Source organism: Manis javanica, chromosome X (assembly GCF_040802235.1).
Source record: "Manis javanica isolate MJ-LG chromosome X, MJ_LKY, whole genome shotgun sequence".
NCBI lineage: Eukaryota > Metazoa > Chordata > Mammalia > Pholidota > Manidae > Manis > Manis javanica.
The window spans coordinates 124,359,871-124,371,428 of NC_133174.1; positions in this window are offsets into that span (position 1 = coordinate 124,359,871).

Sequence of the window (11,558 nt, forward strand, 5' to 3'; positions counted from 1 at the left end):
GGATTTGATCATCAGCTATTTGTGCAATACATGCCACATCATCTATATTTCTAAGAATCTAATCAGAAACTACCAAACTGGCCTTCTCTGTATGAGCGTCCCTCTAACATTTAAATGTTTGTTTCCTTGTTTTCCCTTTGTGACCTTTTATATTACTTCTTTTTATTTCTTCACTTCCTGTCCTGTCACTGGTGTGAGCCAATCCTTTTCCAACTCCCGATGGCCCTTCTGTGTAATAGCAGGCCCTTCCCCACCCGTGGCCCCCAGCACTCCTTTGGGGGAGGCATATCAGAGCTCAAGTCATCAGCCTGTTCATATCTTTTTGTGACTGAAGGATATGGACATTAACAGAAAAACAGTTATTCAGTAACCGTTCCAACCTCTTCTTCAGAGAGAAAAACATCTGCAGCGGTTTTTTTTGTTTTATTGGCCTGCCTGATGGAGCTACAACACAGGGCAGAGGAGCCCCACCCACTGCAAGGCTCTTCATCCTGCTGGGGAAGCCATACATAGTCGAGAGACCAAAAAGTACAAAAAAAAAAGAAAAGATTTTATCCGCCTTCCTCTGTTTTCCATGGACAAATGCCAAATCCCTCATACTTAAACTTTTCCCCCCTTCCTCTACTTCGCCTCCCAGTTTTCCTTTGAATGAATGAATAAATTGTCCACTCCTCCAAATTTCCTCAATAATCTACCTCTGTAGCTCATTCCAGGGTTTAATCACCTTGGCAATTAAAAAGAAATGAAAGAAAGAAGAGAAAGTCTTGCCTACTAAAATCCTAAAATCTCTCCTGCTTTGTCTTTCGGCTGTTTCCCCTTGTTACATGTGTGTTGCTAGGATAGTGCAAGTATTTTCAAGATGAATTCTCTGCCAGAAGATCTTGCCACTGAGTCATCACCATCCTCATCTTTTTAAAAACATAGCAAGTCCCAGCAGTGCTTCATTCACGTTAGTAAACATTACCTAGGAAAAGAAAGAACAGGCTTCGAAACATGACATCATCATTAAAAATAAATGTTTGCTGAGTGCCTACTCAGTGCGGGGCACCATGTTAGCCCTGGAGATATAAAGAAGTGGCCGCCTTTAGGCACACACGCACACAGATGTACTTCCGTGTGTTAAATCCAGAGAGGTGGCGCAGACTAGAAGGATTACCAGAATTCCAAGGAGAGAGCCATTCTGCCCAAAAGGCCTGGGTGGCCACAAAGGTAAGACTCCAGGCCCTGAAGAAAGGGTAGCAGAGAGCCTGAGGGAATTAAAGTGAACAAAGACCAGGAAACAGGAATGGAAATAGTTTGGGGGGAAACAATTAGACCATTTGACGGAGCAGACAGTTTGTGTAGACTGGAAGACTAGTGGGAGATAATAATGGAGCAGTAGACTTTAGTCTGCTTATAGAGAGCGTTGAATGCTGGGCTCATTAGTGTGGCCTCATCCTATAAGCAATAAGGAGCACCACCCTCACCTGTAAAAGAACGCAAGTTCTTTTACACTGGGGCATCTGGGTACCTTCAAGGAGAGGAAGCAGGAATGTGGACTATACGAACTTTGCGAAATGTCCTGAGATTGTGTAACTAACTGATTTCCATGTTTGGGACTTAGTTTTTCCATGGTGGTATCCACATGTGTTTGGGACGACAGCAAGAAGAGAATAACTGGAGAGATCCTATCCCAAAGGCCAGCCTGGAGGTGAAAAGGACCCTAAGAAATGGAATAAATGGTGGTCGTTTTTTAAAAGTAGAAAGATAGGCAAAATCTCTGGGGCTCACAGAAGGCAGAGGAAATGTGGCAGACTGGAGGAAATAAGAGACTGCAGCATGCTTTTGGGGCTTCACCATAAGGAACCCTAAATATTTCCCTGCCTCTAAACCTTTCTGATAGTATCTCTCACAGTAAGTTTAGAGGACAGGACTTAAATGGGCCTTATTAATGAATGCACCATTTTGGGAACCCCAGAGAACCCTCAGAATATTCTGTAAATACTACCTTGTTGAACTTAGGGAGATGGACTGGGTCCCAGGTAACATCTAGGTTTCTTGAGTCCCCTAATTTGAAGGCGCTGCTTGGGTAATCACATGTCTGCATCTCCTCACTCAGATTTGAGGCAAAAGTGAAAAAGCAAAAAAAAAAATTCTTTTCAATCAAGAGTTGACTGTGCACTGCTAAGATAAGCAATTGATTTGGGTAACTGGCTAGTACTCTCTGCTCTCCTCCTAACTCAGTGTGGCTTCAGTATTGTGAATGGGCACTCGTCCATCCAGGACCAGTTGGCAAAGGCTTCTGTGTCCACTGGTCTTCACTTCCAGCTGAGCTGCTTTCCCATTCCTAAACTCAACCCTGTTCCCCTTTGCAAGTGGGGGATCACCAGTGCTCAGCTGATGGGGCACAAAGTGATAGAGAAACACTCTACTGCCTTTTATCCAATCTGGCCACTAGCCAAGCAGACAGGAAACTGCTTTCTTCACTGATATCACGATCATCTTGTACCTGGTCCATACTAGATACCCAATAGTATTTGCTGAACAAATTAATGAATGAATGCCAGGCACTATCCTAGGTTCTGGGCATTCAGGAGTAAAGAAGAAGAAAATAAACCAAAATCCCCACTTTTATGTAGATTACATGATAGGGACAGAAAAGTAGGAACCATAAGGTCCCAAGTTATATCAGATACAGCACTGAGCCCAGGGTAAGTACTTGATAGACACATGGTGGAAAGGGAGACTTGACTATAATAACACATCTCGTTTATGTTTCTCCTCCTCCTTGGCCTCATTAAAAAACACTTCATAGCCCCCCCAAATTAAGAACAGAATTACCACATGATCCTGCAGTTCCACTCCTAGGTATATGCTCAGGAGAATTGAAAGCAGAAACTTGAACAGACATTTGTATGCCAATGTCCACAGCAGCATTTTTCACAATAGCTGAGAGTTGGAAACAACAACCCAGTGGAAGAATAGCTACACAAACTGTGGCATATGTATACAAATAGAATATTATTCAGCCTTTAAAAGGAAGGAAATTCTGACACACGCCACAACATGGATGACCTGTAAAGTCATTATGCTAAGTAGTCTAAGCCAGTCACAAGAAGACAAATACTATATGACTGTGCTTCAGTGAGGTATCTAAAGTAGTGAAATTCATAGAGACAGAAGGTAGAATGATGGCTGCCAGGGGCTGGGAGGGGGGAAGAATGGACAGTTGCTATATAATGGGTATAAAGTTTCAATTTTGCAAGATGACAACGTTCTGGAAATCTGTTGCACAACAGTGTGAATATACTTAACACTACTGAAGCGTCCACGTAAAAATAGTTGTGATGGTAAATTTTATGTGTATTTTATCACAATATAAAAATGTTTTCAACACTTATTAAACACTCTTTTTTGTGAGAATTGGACAAAGATTAACAAACACAAACCCTTTGCTGGAGTTTACATTGTAATACAGACCCTTCATGATGTGGCCAGGCGTGTCAAGGCCATACAGACCAGAGAACACAAACATTTAGCCCAGATATGGGGAGGCAGCTGGATATTTACATTACCTAACAGAGCAAAGGTGAGTGCATTTGGGGATGGAAAGGGGGCAGGCTGTCCACAGTGTGATTTGACTGGATACTGCTCTGGATCCATTTCTCAAAAATATATCAATGCCATTGCTTGTCATACATTTCACATTCACGGTTCTGTCTTCGGAATCTTGAAGGATTAGTACCTTCGACAATTCGTTAGGAGTAGGCAAATTACCCAGGAAGGGATGAGACTGGTTTGAGCTAGCAGTTTGTTTCCTGTTTTTTATTACAGAGCTGCAGGATGGGAGAGGAAGCAGTGGGGGAGGAAGGGAGATGAGGGGGCAACCAAGATCACCTTCCCACTTTCACACCCAAGTGGAGGAGGCCTGGGAGGCAAAAGATATTGATGAAGTAAGTCCACAGTCAGAGGTTCAAAGGGGCTGCCCTCCCCTCAAGGGATGGAGAGTTAAAGGAAAACCATGTCCAAACATTAGCACGGACCAGCCCCCGGAGGTAGTGATCTCCGTTCCTGATGCCAGAAGTACAGAGGCTGGGGTGGGTGTGGGCGTATTTCTCCCAACTCCACTTTCTTTGCATCCACTTTCCTTTACCTTGCCCCACCGGTACAGTCACACCTCGGGTCCTTCAGGTACCACCAGCTCTTTGTGTGAGATTTTAGCAAGACAGATCCCTTTGCACTCTGTGAAGAAACGGTCTGCTCGGCAGGATTCTTTAAACCACATCACAAGTGCATTTTCATCTTCTCAAAGGAACAAACTGTTTTTAAGGACTTCAGCACATTGTTCATGAGTCAATGGAAACTGCTAATAACAAATGGGTCTTATCTATTCACGAAAGCAAGTCTCTGAGGATCTCTCTGGGAAGCCACTGTGAGCAGTTAGTTTGAGTTATTGTACATACAGACTTCACCTAATAAAAGGGCATGTTTTAAAACATTCCAGAATTCCAACCTGTCACTAATTCATATTGGTCTGCCTGCCCCCACCCCCATTAGTCCAAATGGATGAGATTTTGCTGAGGCAGATTTTCAAGTAGTTTGCAAATGGTAAAGAAAGAGAGGGGATTTCTCTCACTATTTCTCTCCCGGTTAGAGACACATTGTTTGACATCTCACTATTAGAATCAGTAAGTGACAATTTCTCCCAACTTGTTATTTACCTTGGTTCTTATTAGCAAGTTGCATTACAACAAGAATGGGCACAGACTTTCTTGCTTAGTGCCAAACAGCTTTGTTTTTCTTAGACTGATGATCTTTGGGTTTCATGAAAGTCATTATTAAGCTAATGTCGAATTTAATTGGCTTTCATTCATTTGTAAACAGGAAGCGCCACTGCTCATCAACAGGATAACTCAGAGGTGTTCTGGAAGATGCTCCACGGACCCGCCACTCTCTTTGAGACATCCTTTTGGATTGCAGGGATCCCTGGGATATGCTATTTTTGAATAATGTTCTCCAAGAGCTGCAAAGAGAATATTTAAATAAGAATTTAGTTAAATAGAATTTAGGTAAAGGGCATTTCAGCTCAAAGCCTGTGGGAGCCTGTCACAGAAAGGGTTCCAGTCTGTATGCCAACTTTGGAGTTTCCCTGGAAGACGTGGAGCCAGATTCAGAACCTTTAAATAGACCTTTGGCTTCCTATATATATGACAATGGGTAGTTGTGTTTGTTTCCTCAGTCGCAGAAATTGTCACTTGCTGTTGAAAAAGCATTTTTGAGAGCCACAGGGCTAAAAAAAAGGAACAAAGATGCTGCTCTGGTTCTGATTCTCACCAACAGAAAGGGAACGTCAGGGCTATGGCGATCTGGACTTACCTGGCTAGCATCGGGTAGGAAATGTAACTGAGGGTCTGAGGCAGTTTGGTGCTGAGAGGAAGGTATTCCGAACAGGCATTGCAGCCCAAATTCTTTATTATCCTTCACTCCCAGCATGCACCTCGTGAAATAAACTTTAAAAGCCTGTGAGGCAGGCAGCTTATAACAACAAAGGGATTTCCCTTCCAAGGAGTTTCCAGACTAAGGTGACACATGTAGTACAGAAATGTTCCATTGTTAAGCAACCGAATACATGCATTAACCTAGAGATAGAAGAACATAAGCATTTTAGCTTCAAAGGCAAAGTCAATGAGTTTGAGATGCACAATCTTACTATTAAGACTTCAGAACCAACTTTAAAAGTACACATAGATCCAAGCCAACAGAGGAAGGCTAAAGGAGATGGAGGATCAATGATGCTGTGGCCAGAGCAGCAGAATCTTAGAGAGGCACTTTTGTTATTCAAAGGATTCCTTTTATTCATGCAACTGAAGTACCCCACCTCCTCTATGAAGAGTTCCCTGTCCCTCACTCCTTCCCTGCCTACAATCCGGGCCACACTTTCCTTTCCTTGCAATCTCCCTGCGCTCTGGTACACACTGCACCCTGTCACCCATGACAACTTAGTCCATTTCTCTCTCCATGTCTGTATCTCCACTAGCCTTCAAGCACTTGGAGGACAAGGTCTTATTCTTTGGTGTGTGTCTCCATCACCCTACCTCAGAACTTGCTACATAGTAGGTGCTTAATATGTTTTTTGAATGGATAATATCCCATAGTTCCCTGGGGCAAAAAGAACACCAGCTAAACAAATGTTGCTGTTAAAGTTATGTCAAGCCAATTTAGGGCCCTGCAGAAGAAAAAGAACTGTAAATTCCCAGCCTCTAAATCAAAGGCTGAAAGCTTGCCGCTCCCTAGCCATAGCTCCTTGATATGGCTCCTGATTAATAATCTGTTACATCCTCAAAAGGGGTCATTTTAAGGTAACCCAGCAGAGCTCCCATGACCTATTGACCTGGTTATATCACCAAAAAGGAGCTAACTTTGGGTCAGAGGATGGCAGAATACTTTTCTGCGATTCACAAATTACCCAGAAATCTTCGGCTTTCTGGAATTCATAATAAAAATTCCAAATACCCAGCAATAACTTTCAAACCCCACAATTCTTGCTAACGCAGCAGAGTAACACTCGGATTCTATGCCAGGCCTCCTGACCTTTTTGTTAATTGCAAAATAAACAGATCTCCAGTTTAGTGGGGCCTTCTCCTTTTATGGGCTCCCTGCAGTGTAGGCACTGCTTGAATGGCATTTATTTCTGCCATATTTGCTTTCCAACACTTGTTCAGAGCAGGGGGCAGGTGTCTGGGAATAGTAAGAATAGGGATGGGAACAAGAGGAGGGAAGCAGGTGCTCTAACGTCCTGAATGAAGGGCCTGACGTATTCTTCAGAAGAGACTGCGGTCCTGGCAGGATGTGTGCAAATTAAATTTTATTTTAAGAAGTTTTCACCAAGTATTTCTGAAGCTCTGTTCTTCAGCCTAGCCCTCACGGGCAGGTAGGGGAAACAGACTTGTAAGCACTATTCCAAAAGCATGAACCAAACGCTTGGGAAAGCCCAGAGGACAGATAACTGTTCTCCTCTAGCCAGTGCTGGTGATCAGCAGAGAAATATGATGGGGAGGGCTGGGCAGCATCTTGAAGATGTGGTCACAGGTCGTGGCTGCTCAGTTTTGTAGGATCAGAAACTTAATTATATGTGCTGCCCTAGGGCTAATCAGACTCCAAGGGATTGGCCCATGACAAACCAGCAAGATAAACACTGATATTGATATAAGCTAAAATTGACTTACTATGTATTTACCATATACCAAGAAAGGTTCTAAATGCTTTCCGTGAATTTTCTCATTTAACCCCCATAGCAACACAAGGAGAAAGGTATTATCACCACCTTCACTTTTAAAGTAAATAAACAGACTCAGAAAATGACTTGCCAAAGCTGGTCAAGTTAGGATCCTTACACAAGACTGTCTGATTCAATGCTCTGCATTCACAGTCACTTGTTATTTCATACTAAAAAAGAGAACTGTTGTCTACTTTATGCATTCTCTACCCAAGAAGGGAGATGATGGAAACTGAGTAAGTCCTGGAGATCGTTTGCTGAGTGTCAAAATCAGAACGAGGAGCTCAACAGATACCTTACATGAATGAACAGTTAAACGTCCTAGTATGATGCCAGCCTGGTGAATTAGACTCTTCACTCCTGCTCAGTAGATCCCAGACCCTAGGTCCATCGGTCAGGACACTCTGTCCCCTCAAAACCCCAGTGCTTACGTCTAACTCCGCATTGCTGCTTTTCCTGTCCTTAAATACCCATACTGGGCCCCTGTCTTTAACCTCAGTCAGTGACAAGGGCCTTAGATACTCTCCTTCCTTAATTTCTGCCAGCCTTCTTCTGAAAGGTGGACGCTGCTCTCCCTAAATCCTAACCCCCCCACCCCGCGCCACCTTAAGGCTGTTCCACTTACCAGTGTGGCCCTCTTAGAATTCCTGATGACCAGAATTATACCTGAGTGATCTATTTCCTATGGACCACCCACTTATCCTCAGCAAAGTTCATTAATTTATTCATTTATTGAATTTTTACTGGGTGACTACCATGTGCCCAACCCCGTGCTGGGGGCTTAAGGCAGAAAAAGGAAAAACATCTTCTGCTACCATGTTGCTGCTGTCACTCCGGGCTTGGGAGAGAGTACAAAAATCTCCAAGGTTTATCAGTTAAGGTCTGAGCAGGAAACGGCACACTCAAACCCAGTCATCTGGGGAGAATTTCATAAAGGGGTTCTTTACAAGGGTATGAGTAGCGTGTGAGAACCACATAACAGATGGGACAGTGCCAAACAGTTAACATTAACTTTGGCACTGTGTGTCAAGTGAGGTTTGGCCTGTTATCTCTTTCCTAAGAGATATTTATGTTTCCCATAAAGACCCAAAGGGCCAAGGAGAGGGAACAGTGTGAAGTAACTAATGGGGCTTAGGGAGCTGTGACCTTCAGCAGAGGGAAGCAGCTGCTGTCAGTACTCAGCCCATCAGGAGAGAGCCTGGGGAATAAATTCTCCAACGTCACTCTCCTCCCACCCTCCAATCTCCAATCAGTGCCAAGCAAAACCAGCAGTCAGGAGGCAAGGGAGCCCATTAATGCAATCCATAGGGGCCAGGCTCCCCTGGCATGGAGCAGGGTGAAGTGCGGAGCTGGATGGACATCCAGTAATTCTATGCAACTGGATTATTTCCTCCCTAGCCCCAACCTGCTCCACCGATGCGTCCTTCCACTTGCTCCCTCCTCCTTACTCCGTACTGCTAAAGACTGCACTTCCCGTTTTGCCACAAGTCATCCTAGTCTTTACATTAAGTGAGCTTCCCAAAGACCCCATGACAATTCAGGAACAAAACCAGATCACAGACCTAACCTCCTCTCTGTCCACCGTGTTCTCTTCCGCAATGCCTCATTCTCTGTCAGAGAGTGTGGGGCCAAGATAATGACGATGATGATAGTAGTCCCTTCCGGAATGCTCAAGACGTGCCAAGAACTATGGTGTTTCACATAGAATGCCTTGCTCTGAAAATAGTGTGGCTTCCATAGGTGTCTAATCTCAGGCAGGAAAAAAGCCTGGCTTCCAGTGGACAGATGAGAATAAAGACCAACTTCTTACCTTTACAGATAGCAGAACATTTTTATGGGTCCCATTTCCATTCTGCCTCTGTCACCCTTGAATCGCTGTGCACCAGATGCAAAGAGGATGTAGTTAACACATTCTAATTATGGGCTCTAGGAAGAGCTGCTTTTATGGAATGCACTCCTGCTGCCACTTTGGCTTCTGTTGCAGAGGCTGCTGAATGTGCTAAACGCTCTCCAAATGCCCAAGGGGCACCCTCAAGATCAGAACATGCAAACAGAGGAGCTTAATTATGGATCCTGAGAAACAGAATAATTCCATTTATAGCCTTAAAGTCCTGAAAGGCAGCGTAGGTGTTTAGGGAAAAACTCAAACTGCAGCTAAGGATCAAGACGGTTTCATCCACGATTTGATGGATGATGCATCTAGTACAGTTCCCCAAAAGTTACAGAACCTGTAAAGGAACCCAACATCTCTACTTGCCAGACCTTCCTGGGGGAGGGAGTGTGGGGCATGGGGGGAGGCTGAACAGAAGCCCAGCAGGCATTCACATGCACAGCAGCTTACCTTTATTTGCCAAGTGTTTACCCAATAGTATATAATGTCCATCAGGTCAGAGGTTTTTGTCTGTTCCCACCCCACCCATTGCAGTACTTCTAGCACCCAGCATGGGTAGAGTATAGCACAGTAGGTGCTCAATAAATATTTGTTAAATGAATAAATGCATGAAATTGGTGGGGGTGGGGTAGGGGGTGTTTCTTCTGCTTTCTGAAGACTCCATACTAATTCCCAAGCTTATCGCAGTTGGAAATTTCTCTGGGCATCTGGAGGATACTCTCCCTTCCATTCTCTCATTTACTAGAGTTTAACACTTTATGTTTCCCATAACATTTTTCCAATCATGGTCAAAATAAGTCTTTTCCTAGCATTAGTTCAGCCCAAAGCTCCTCAAGTAAGTTGAGTGAGTCTCTAATGAAACCCACTTAAAAAATGTCAAGATTTACTCCTTCGCATTTGGCTATCTATCTTAGTGTTGTAGCTGAGTTTGAGAGACTCTTAGGAAAGAGATAACAGGCCAAACCTCACTTGACACACAGTGCCAAAGTTAATGTTAACTGTTTCTGCACTAGTGAGCTTCTCATTATTCAATTGCTGTCCCAGCTCCAGAGATGTGGAGCAACTGACAAGATGGCTAATGAGCTTTCATTTTCTTTATACAAAGTCAATTAAGGAAGTGGGTGGTCTCCACTTGTTTTGAAGCTTATTCATATCAGTAACCTTCTCTTTTCCTTGCAGATAAGAGTTTTTCCTATGGCTGGAGAATCAGGGCCAGAAATAGAGCAAGTTTGGCTGCATTTATACTCTGTGGATTGCTCAGGGGAAGAACATGCCTGTTATCATACCATACCAAGGATTTGCAAGGTGGTCAGTTTACTGCAAGCAAATCAAACCAGACTGGGAAGCACTCTTAACTTTCTAATAGATTTTATTTCCAGACCCTTAACTGAGTTCCCCAAGGTGGTCTGCTTAGACTAACTAGATTTCAGTCAAACATGTGTAAACGCTACACAATTATGAATGTCTGTTTTATTTTGTGCTGGGTCCTCAGTGTCTAGCTCAGTGTCTGGCACATGGTAGGTAACCAATAAAATATTGATGGATAAATGAAGGAATCCCTTCTAAATCAACTTCTGATCAACTAGCCTAACATCACAGTAAATATTTTAGGCATCTCTCTGAAGAAAGACCAATGGGGAGGGTGACAACAAACAAAAGCTTCTCCTCTTTTTTGAATCAGCAGTCACTTGTTGGGATCTTCTGGTCATTCATTCATGTATTCAAGCATTTGCTGAAACATGTACCATGTGCAAAGTACAGAGAATATAAATGTAATACGCTGTGCTCCCCACTGTCAAGGAGTTCAGTCTCTCCAGGGAACAGACCAGAAAATAATTGCATTGCTACCTAATAAATACTCTGTGCAGGGAGGTACTAAGGACCACATGGGAGCACACAGGAGAGACATCCTCTTTGGACTGGGAGGTCAGAAAAGGCTTCCCAGAAGAGGTGAGAATTAAATCAAGTTTTGTAGGACAAGTGGGAGTTAACCAGATGAAAAAAGGAGAGGAAGACCTTCTGGGAGTGTTTTAGGCACAGGCAGGTGAAACCAGCATGATGCTCCCGAGGAGTTATAGGTAGCTGGTGTATAGTTACTATAGACATCTGGAGCTGATTAATTCTTCCTTGTGAGAGGCTGTCCTGTGCGTGGCGGAATGTTTAGCCACAGGACCCTGGATTCCACCCACTAGATGCTAGCAGCACCTCACTCCCTTGAGTTGTGACAACCAAAGATGTCTCCACACATTGCCAGATAGTCTCAGTGGGGCAAAATCACCCCCAGCTGAGAAATACTTAGAGCCAAAGGCATGTGTAAGGAATGATGGCAAATGAGATTGGGAAGCCGGGCAGGGGTCTAGGTCATGAAAGTCACATGTGCTGTGATAAGAAGCTTGGACTTTACCCTGAAGA